The sequence below is a fragment of the Macrobrachium nipponense genome, chromosome 17 (assembly GCF_015104395.2).
Source record: "Macrobrachium nipponense isolate FS-2020 chromosome 17, ASM1510439v2, whole genome shotgun sequence".
NCBI classification, from domain to species: Eukaryota; Metazoa; Arthropoda; class Malacostraca; order Decapoda; family Palaemonidae; genus Macrobrachium; species Macrobrachium nipponense.
In genome coordinates, this window is record NC_087210.1 from 60,565,399 (window position 1) to 60,575,997 (window position 10,599).

Sequence of the window (10,599 nt, forward strand, 5' to 3'; positions counted from 1 at the left end):
AAACCTTTGCGATCTGAAAGGCTGCCTCCATATATTAGTGACCAACGAGACTATTTGGGGATGTTTCAAAAGGCTTTTTGTTGATGAATCTAAAAACAATTCATAATAATAATTATTTTATACACAGTCTGAGCAGTCAACATACCAAATGATAATGATGATAATAAAATGCTTTCACACCAACAAACAGGACTCGATTTTTATGAAGTAAATGTTGGATGAAGGTAGGTCTGTAACTTCAAAATAGTATCGCGGCGAACGATTCTTGAATTAAAAGTCCTCGCAATACTTACCGCCATGTCTAATGAAGGGCCTACATAAAACACCGCTGTCGATATCTAGTGACAGATAACTAGAAAATAAAGGGCTTATCACTGTCAGTGCGGAATCTACTTAGATAAAAAACGAAAGAATAAGTAACAACTGTCGTATATGAAACCCAACAAAATCACATTGCACTTGGCACATTAGCAGTTTCCTTCCCTTTACACCTACGAAGTACAGTTCTGCTATGGCACTGTTGGGTTAGGATGTGAATCGTGCACTGAGAACTGTTGTATGAATGGAATTTAAGGTATGAACACGTCAGTCAAGTGATGATGTATGAATAAGCCTGTTACTCATCTAAGAATAGCAAGCAGACACTACAAATTTACATGTTATAATCATAAGCACATAATCATACGTATGCGTCGTTTCATGTATATATTCATTATATTTTTTATATAACAAATGAATGTGTACGCTTGTATGGTGTATTGGTTATATGAAGTTATAATTTTATCATCTCCATAAAGATATCGTACTCAGCTTCGTTTATATTCAATTGAACGTCTCACTGATGTTCTTGGAATTATCTGAATATTTTTCCAATGGCGTTTGGAACGGGTTTCGTGGTAACTAAAGACATAGATTGAGATGTTTGTACCGATCTCGATTTTCGTTCCATTAGTGAAATCAAGTTCGATTCAGTGTTTCCCCGAAGTATCCAATTCCCAAAACAGCGCGCGCGAACTAACAACCGATTCGTAGTTTGTTTTTAGAACTTCTGACGCTTACAAACTTCAAACTTCCGGGAAAATCTCGTGTGGTCTACTTAGAAAATGTATTTAATTGCTCTTACATATTTTGATGAAACCTAAACTGAAAAACAAATAAGTAAATCACGGAAACCTTTGTATGGGCGTTCAGTATCCTTCGAGAGCGTGCATAATATTGATGTAGTTTCCCAATGCCACTAGGTTTAATTTCCATTTTACCACACAGATTAAATTCAGCAAAGCTAAATATTTATGAAAGTTCAAGGTATTTACACCAACAATTAAAATAAACAAGGAAATAAAATGCGACGACGTTTCTTCAAGTTTTCTGTACAGCTAGGGCCCATGAAACTCCTAGAAGGATGCAATTTGGTATGTTTGATGATTGGAGGGTGTATGCCCAACATACTAATTAGCTTCAGTAGTTCTTAAGAAAGGGGGCGGACACAAAAAGTACGGACGGACAGACAAACCCATCGCAATAGTTTTCTTTTACAGAAAACTAAAAATGGTTAAAGTTGAAATGTATCGACATCTGGTGTTTATCGCAGAAACTGGTTAAAGCAATATTGGATATCGCTTTCCGGTTTCGCTCGCAACTACGGGCGAGGCAAAGGCGATCACTGACGCTTTTCGTCCGTTTCCTAAATACCTGATCCGCTTAAATACTTAACGCTTTGTAAAATCCTACAACCTCATCCCAGAATCACTCAGTATGGAGACTGGTTGACTACTGTTGACAAAAACCTGATTTTGATACTGAAATCCCACAAAGATAAAGTATGGATGTTTCTAATTATACAGACAAACGGTATCATTCTTGGGAGAAGTTAAACTGTATTTGTTCATTAGGCGTTCAAAATGGAAGTTGAAAAATTCATAAAGGATCCTCTACTTACATTCGTCTTGTATGATGTTAGCATGATATTAGTATTTTAGCTTCTCACTCAAAGAGTCAATCACTGTCATGATTTGCGAGAATCCTGGGAGAAGGGGCTTGAAAGTTTATGGGTTTTGACATTTTTATTTGCGTATAAAGGAGAGAGACGTCACCTGATGGCTTATGGAAACTACACATTCAGCAGTTGGGGTATTAATCTCACTGCCCGTTTTTTTTTCTGTTATGCCATCACGTTAAAGGGAAACGGCAGATCTGTTATGTAAGCTTAAGGAAAATTATCTTGGGAAATTAATCTTGCCCTAAAATATATCATGCAATGCCGTTAAGCGAGTTCAACTATTACTTGCCACTAATGTTTCAATACTATAGTACTTTTGCATGAAAATGTAAACAATGATACTAATATTTAGGTGAACTTGGCATTTATTTATGAAAGTTGATGAGCTTCGAATAAGGAATGTTAAGTGGTCTCTTATCTAATATGCTCAGACAAATATCCATTTGTCCAACTAAAATACATATTTCCTAGTATTTGGAACTTTATTATACTCTATTTAATGAAGCTTTCACGCAAATAAGTTTGCATTTCGAAACAAAGTCCTTTTACTTTTATGAGAGATAGACGCACACATACTAAATATATATATATATATATATATATATATATATATATATATATATATTATATCGAGCTACAATGTCCTTTAATATCTAATTCACTCTACCTCGAATTAATATATTTTTCATATATGCTTAACCGAAGGGGAATTTTTTCTCGATATAAACTTGCAGAAACTGGTTTAAAGCAATATTGGATATCGCTTTCCGGTTTCGCTCGCAACTACGGGCGAGGCAAAGGCGATCACTTGACGCTTTTCGTCCGTTTCCTAAATACTGATCGCTTAAATACTTAACGCTTTGTAAAATCCTACAACCTCATCCCAGAATCACTCAGTATGGAGACTGGTTGACTACTGTTGACAAAAACCTGATTTTGATACTGAAATCCCACAAAGATAAAGTATGGATGTTTCTAATTATACAGACAAACGGTATCATTCTTGGGAGAAGTTAAACTGTATTTGTTCATTAGGCTTGTTCAAAATGGAAGTTGAAAAATTCATAAAGGATCCTCTACTTACATTTCGTCTTGTATGATGTTAGCATGATATTAGTATTTTAGCTTCTTCACTCAAAGAGTGACCCTGGTCCAGGCATGTCTATTATCGAGAAAAAATTCCCCTTCGGTTAAGCATATATGAAATATATTAATTCCGAGGTAGAGCGAATTAGATATTAAAGGACATTGTAGCTCGATATATGTATATGAATCACGGAAATGTGATGTGACTTATATATATATATATATATATATAATATATATATATATATATATATATATATATATATATAGAGAGAGAGAGAGAGAGAGAGAGAGAGAGAGAGAGAGAGAGAGAGATATATATATATATATATATATATATATATATATATATATATATATATATATATATATATGTGTGTGTGTGTGTGTGTGTGTGTGTGTGTGTGTGTGCGTGCATTGAAGCTCTTTCATTAAATCTGGAGTACTTATATGTTCCCAGTTCCACGCCTCCATTGTTCATTTAAAAACGTATCGCTGAACTGGCAGTTTCAATATCAAAATTGCACGCGGCAAAGTGATTCAGAGCTAAAATACGAACTGATTTGCGAGAGACATAAATCAAGGATGGATTTTAGATAAATTTTGGAAGTTGTGGTTGGTTTCCGCCTAAATGCAGATTGCATGATTAATGAACCTATTTTGCTTCTAACCTGCCTTTAAACTTTTCAAGACTCATTCCCTAAATTCTCAGCTCAAGGATAGTGCCTTGTACACTCTGGAATCAACTAACAGCCTCTTGAAGCAATCAAGCGCTTCAAAAACCTTTGTGACGTAGCTGTTTGTGCTAAAAAAAAAAAAATGGCTGCAAATATAAAAGGAATAAGAGTTTCAACTCGGGAAGAAATACAACTCGTTCAAAACTGCTTTTCCGCCGCTCCCTTCACTCCTCCGTTACACCTGTACGTTTTCTGTAGAAAAATTATGTAAAAAAGAAATACGGTCAATGTGAGGCGAAAATTAATAGGAAAGTAAAATTCTAACTTTTCTTGCAGCCCACAATACCTATGATTTTAGGTTGAAGATCATTGCCAGATGAAAATGCATTTCATCATTTCCTCCTTCACGAAAAAAATTATATTATGAAAGAAATGCAAAATCTTTTGGCATAGACGAAGGAAAGTCTCTCTCTCTCTCTCTCTCTCTCTCTCTCTCTCTCTCTCTCTCTCTCTCTCTCTCTCTCTCTCTCTCTTACGCCCCATGAAGGCAAATAAAAAAAATGCCTGTCAGTGAGAGAAGGCTTCATTCTTTTATTACTGAAAGAATGGGGCAGAGAAAGAAACCACACGAAAGCTCCAAGGGTTAGAAGATAGAATTAAAGTGAGTGTATTATAAACACATTCTGATTGTATCGGTCTATTTAACTGATTAGTAGATTAATTCGATCTCCAAAGACACTACTTCTAAAATGTGCTACGTCTATTAAGAAAACTGCCGCTAATAATACCGATTATGAATGAAATGTTGAAACATAACATTAGAAAATAAAAAGGCTCAAATTGACAAGAAAAAGACAGGCCACACATGGCACTCCAAATCTTTGTATCTACTTGATACTGTTGTCTGAAAGAAACGGGATCAATACGAGGAGGAGGAGGAGGAGGGGGAGGAGGACACCAGTGAGGCACTTTCGAGGATATGAGTGTCACCTGCGAGATGTTTGACTTGTATATTATCTGATGAATATTTATCTTGACGATAACACCGTATTACCCAGCGTTAATTGGATACCTTTTTATTTTTGGGTGGCCCGGTCACCTTTCGTTCCGGTTCAGATAATTTATTATTTTAAAAGTTTGTGCTTTTTGTTTTCCTTGTTTCATTGAGATGGCTTCTCTTTCTCCCGTCAATGGCGGTCCACCATCTGTGGGAGATACTTGTAAATGCGGATGATTAAATACGTTTTCGGATATGTGTAAATTTATGAATATTAATATTCGTTTACATATATACATACATACACACACACGCGCGCGCACACACACACACACACACACACACACACACACACACACACACACACATATATATATATATATATATATATATATATATATATATATATATATATATATATATATATATATATATGATTTTGCGTGTATAAAATTTTCCTTCTGTTTGGAGGAAAGGAAACATTGCTTTAATTACTGAGTTGACAAAACAAAAGGAAAAGGTGCCTCATCTGCTCGCAAATGAACTTTTTCAAGGGGGGCACATATCAAAACAAAGCTGATGTTAGGCTTTGGTTACCCCAAAATTATTCAAAATCATATGAAAATTACGTACTTAGCTACGATCTCTCAAGTAGTTCAGCGGTTTTAAGTTATTTCTTCTTATTACCTACTTGGAAGAAAACACGGGTGAATAATAATGCACGTTTTTCTTACTATTACAAGTCTATACCCAGTTACCCATCCCCTCAATTCGCAAAATTCCTTAGCTGATTACAAATCTACAAGTGATGACCTTCAGAGATAAACTACAATCACTATTGTACTAACAGATGGGTCCATGTGAAATCATGTAAACCTTTGCATATTTCATATTATTATTAATATGAAATACGAAGTAATATAACATGAGGAGAAAATAAAAAGAAAATTTCCCGCTTTTCACCTTCTTGCTTGAAGATAATAACTCCAATGGTTACTTCATTAGGCGAAAATTCCGGCTTCATACTGGAAAAGTCTTCACAACTGTCTTAATCAGCACTGATTAACATCATTCACCCAGCCGACGACGCGAGGAAGCCAAGTAATGAGACTTGACACTTTTCTTCATAAGTAACGCAGATTCTAAGAGGAAAAATACCTGGAAAAGGAAGGGGAATTCCGAATGAAATTGCCACCAGAATTCCGTAAACTGGAGGTTCAGTTAACATGGTAAATATTCCTCTTTTATCTTCATTACAAACAATCAACTGATAAAAATATAACTTCACGAAACACAGGAGCATTAACTTCATGTTATCAAAACTTATATAACGTCTCACATGCATATCAAGTAACACAAATATGGAGACAGAAATAAACGTAATCGTTACGATATTTCAGTACGTTTACAAATGGAATTTACCTTGAAACATTTTTTTACACAATTAAACCCCTTCCATTAAGGTGAACAAATCACTTCGCTGCCGATTTTTTGTTCCATCTTCAAACATAAAAAGAGAAGGAACCAATAAAGGAAGAATAATAGAACTTTAAAGCCCAAATCAGGTCAAAAAAAAATCGTATTTGAAAAGGGAAGACGTAAAAATTATAATTACAGTCGTACTTATTATTATTATTTTATTCTTTTTATTAACACGCAACGTTTTTTAACTCTTACTTATTCTGATTCAAACATACTTGAACTCTGTGATCTAAGAAGTAACGGGCTTTAGAAATGAGAATAAAAAATAGAAGCCTAAAAAGACGGTGACAATGACTTGCGTAATAAAGTATGTAAGCGGATTTGTATCTATATAACATGTAGTTATGTACGTAATTACATACTCTTTTCTTACAGAACCTTAAATGATTCCATATTCGTTCTATTAATGGATATAATTATTTGATCTTCGTAAATAAAGAAAGAATATTTTATGCTTCTATGTTAGAACCTACTTTTGCAAACTTGGTAGACACTCAGTCAAAATCTATTCAAAATCTGGGTTAAAAGGGAGTAGTATTCATATTTCAAAAAAAAAAAAAAAAAAAAAAAAAAAACAAAAAAAAAAAAAAAAAAAAAAAAAAAAAAAAAAATTTGCAAAATTTGTTTATCTGACGGTCTGTATAAACTGAGCAATCATTTTCAGGTTATGGATAAAGCACCAATCGAGATGAAGGTTCTTGAGACGAAACGTCATTGGAAATGAGTTTAGTTTTCCAGAGTAGGATAACAAAATTACGCTACTACTTTTTATTTATCTTATGTGTATTTGGCTGCAGGAAAGCAGCATGGGTGGGAAGATAAGGAAGAGAAGTAGGAGTGAAAGCTATCGGAGGAGGAAGGTGATATTTGAAAAGTAATACTAATTAGTTTCAAGAGGCAAGCCAGACGATCATACGACGAATTGAAAGAGAAATATGATAAAGAAATAATGGGTGATTAACTCCAGTGTTTAACAGACAGCCAACGAAACATGTAAAATGGTAAAATAGAATGAAATCAGTTGCGTTACTAAGAAGGCAATGGAGTGTGACTGGGAGGATAAGGAAAAGGTTAGGTGAACAGAACGAAAGGAATAAAAGTCACTTAGCGAAGTAATGAGGCCAAGAAAGAGCATGAGAATGAAGCTGAAAGATTTTGGGAAGATTTATCTCTAGTGATAAGGAAGTCTTGGTGATGGATGGATCATTTAGCGAAATTCCTTCTATCGGTGATCGTAATGAGCAATTCTTCCACAAAGGGGACACTGATTCACATTTCTTGCTGGAAAAACCATGAGAAAGATTGTTAATTTGTTCTTTGTTTATAAGTTGAAATAATGAAACTTAATGATGTATAATTCAGTAATATTAAGGATATTTTCTAAAAGTTTTCATAGATGCTATGAAAGGATTTTTATGTTATCTAATTCATTTATTTATCAAATGAAGGCGAGTACCTTTGCGTACTTTATCTACGTCAGTCAGTGAACTTACATGATTTGTTTACGAGTATATGTTGATTAATCATAATATCTTCCACAAAGTCATATATATCTGCTTTGACCATTTACACGTACATTAACGCCTTGTCATAGATCTTTTTTTTTTATTCAAAACTTAGTAATGGAAATCAATAAGATATTTTTATCAAAGTAATAAACCACACTGTTAGAAATAAGGTTTGTTCCACCGTGTCTCACAATATCCCCGTCACGCATCCAACTTAAATATTTGTCATGGCTTTCTTTATCTTGTATACTCTTCCTCATATTAATATCTTCCTGTAGCTACTGGGTTAAAATGGCAGTAACGTGTGGTGAGTCAGTAGATTCTTAGTGTGCTCAATTCACTTACTCTGTAAAACGCCCTCTACAGATAGATCGGTATCATAATCGCTGCGACTCAATATTTCTTTAATTATAATTACATTTCATCCAAAGATAATGAGATCTTACGTATTATATCGAAGAATATGTATATTCTCGGAAAAAGCAGCTCATATTTTTTTTATTCCTTAGTTATTGTTCTTAAATGGTAAGCGCCAAATCATCTTAGAATTACTGAGCAGTGATCCGAAATGATTTTTCCCTAAATCCTGTAAAAGGTTCTAAAACAGCTAATCAAATCATTTTCCCAAAACCAAGTTTACTATTCGATCTTTTTTAGAATGTTCTTGGCAATTCTTATCATAAAGACCAGGAAACGGGTTTTCGCTTATTTGCGTCTAATGTCCTTTTTATGTTGCTACTGTGAGTGAGGGTTTGAGCATCAACTGATTACAATCTGCGGTTAAATTTTTACTTGATAGTACAGATATTACTTTTATTTTAGAATGAATGGTTACGGCGAAAAGAAAAAAAAATCTTCCCAAGAACGATAATTTTTTTTTTTTTGATGGTGGCGGGTTGCGTGTAAGGGAAGATTTAATTAGTCAGCCAAATTAAATGAATGATGAAAAAAGATAAAAGGAGAAACCAAAGTAAATTCTACATATTAGCAAATGTTACCTGTTCCTTCTATTATAGCCTAGAAGTCAAATTCAAAATTCTTTATTCCATTAGAAATGGTTATTAGATACATTGCAGTGATACATAAGTACGTAATTACTCATTCTAGGGAAACAAGTCCATTCAGCGTCTCATAGAGCTAGAGGTAAATGATAACCAATTTAATCTTTTAGATTTTCAGTGCCATAATAGCAACCGTGAAAACAACAACTGTTAATATCATTTCAATTTAAGAGAAATTTTCAATCACGTTAATGTTGGTTATGAAATCCCAACCATCCCATTGCGCGAAAATGATTTTATTGAGCTATAAATTTAGTGTTGGTGTTTGGTAAATATGGTCCCTTAAAATGGATAGATCATTGCGATAAAAAAAAAAGGGTTTAGTTGCGTGAGTGGTAATGTTGTCAGGTTAGAATTTATGGACTCGAAAATATTGATTTTTATATCATTTAGTAAGTAATACATTTTTGGTGTTAATAAAACGTCAGTGGGACGGTAACTACAAAACAATACTTTTCTTATAAATATTGGTTTGTTGATATTTCCAGGAATAAACCCGTATTTCCATAAATCATCTCATGTTCTGAATTTCTAAGCAGACATAACATTAACAATTTCGTAACATAAACCGTGTTTTTAAAATGTGCACACATATAGATTGATGAATATGTAAAGATAACATCTATATTCATACAACCGAATATTAATATAGATGTTATCTTTACATATTCATCAATCTATATGTGTGCACATTTTAAAAACACGGTTTATGTTACGAAATTGTTAATGTTATGTCTGCTTAGAAATTCAGAACATGAGATGATTTATGGAAATACGGGTTTATTCCTGGAAATATCAACAAACCAATATTTATAAGAAAAGTATTGTTTTGTAGTTACCGTCCCACTGACGTTTTATTAACACCAAAAATGTATTACTTACTAAATGATATAAAAATCAATATTTTCGAGTCCATAAATTCTAACCTGACAACTTTACCACTCACGCAACCAAACCCTTTTTTTTTTATTGCAATGATCTATCCATTTTAAGGGACCATATTTACCAAACACCAACACTAAATTTATAGCTCAATAAAATCATTTTCGCGCAATGGGATGGTTGGTATTTCATAACCAACATTAACGTGATTGAAAATTTCTCTTAAATTGAAATGATATTAACAGTTGTTGTTTTCACGGTTGTTATTATGGCACTGAAAATCTAAAAGATTAAATATAAGGAAGAACGGAATTATTTATTTATGTTTCGTTATTCTTAAAAAAAAGGATGAACAAATTATGTTTTCAAAATCCTATATAATTATCATCTCGTTTAGTCCAGGGGCTGAACTTGCTCCAAAAAATCGTCGGAGAGAGAGAGAGAGAGAGAGAGAGAGAGAGAGAGAGAGAGAGAGAGAGAGAGAGAGTTTATAACCTCCAGCATCTCTAACGGGCCCCTATAAAATCAAAATGGAATATGTCAGAGTACACAACAGAAACAATACTTTTCCGTCACACTAGAAAGGATCCGCAATTTTGTTAGAATCCATGATGAAACAACGGACTTTTTCCACAAATATTTGCTGGGTTGAACAAAACTCAGGGTCGTGTAGCACACGGGACGAGGAGTTATTTACAATAGAAGGATTTGCGGATAATGAATATTCATAGGGAAACATTTTCCAACGTTCTTTACTTTGGCCGAAATTTATCATTACGACTGTGTTAAGTATTGAAGTATTGAAACTGGTTTGCCTACTGTCTCAAATAATTGATGTTAAGAAAACTGTGTACTATAAAAAAATATTTATACAAGTTATCATATTTTTCTTTCTTGATTACATTTA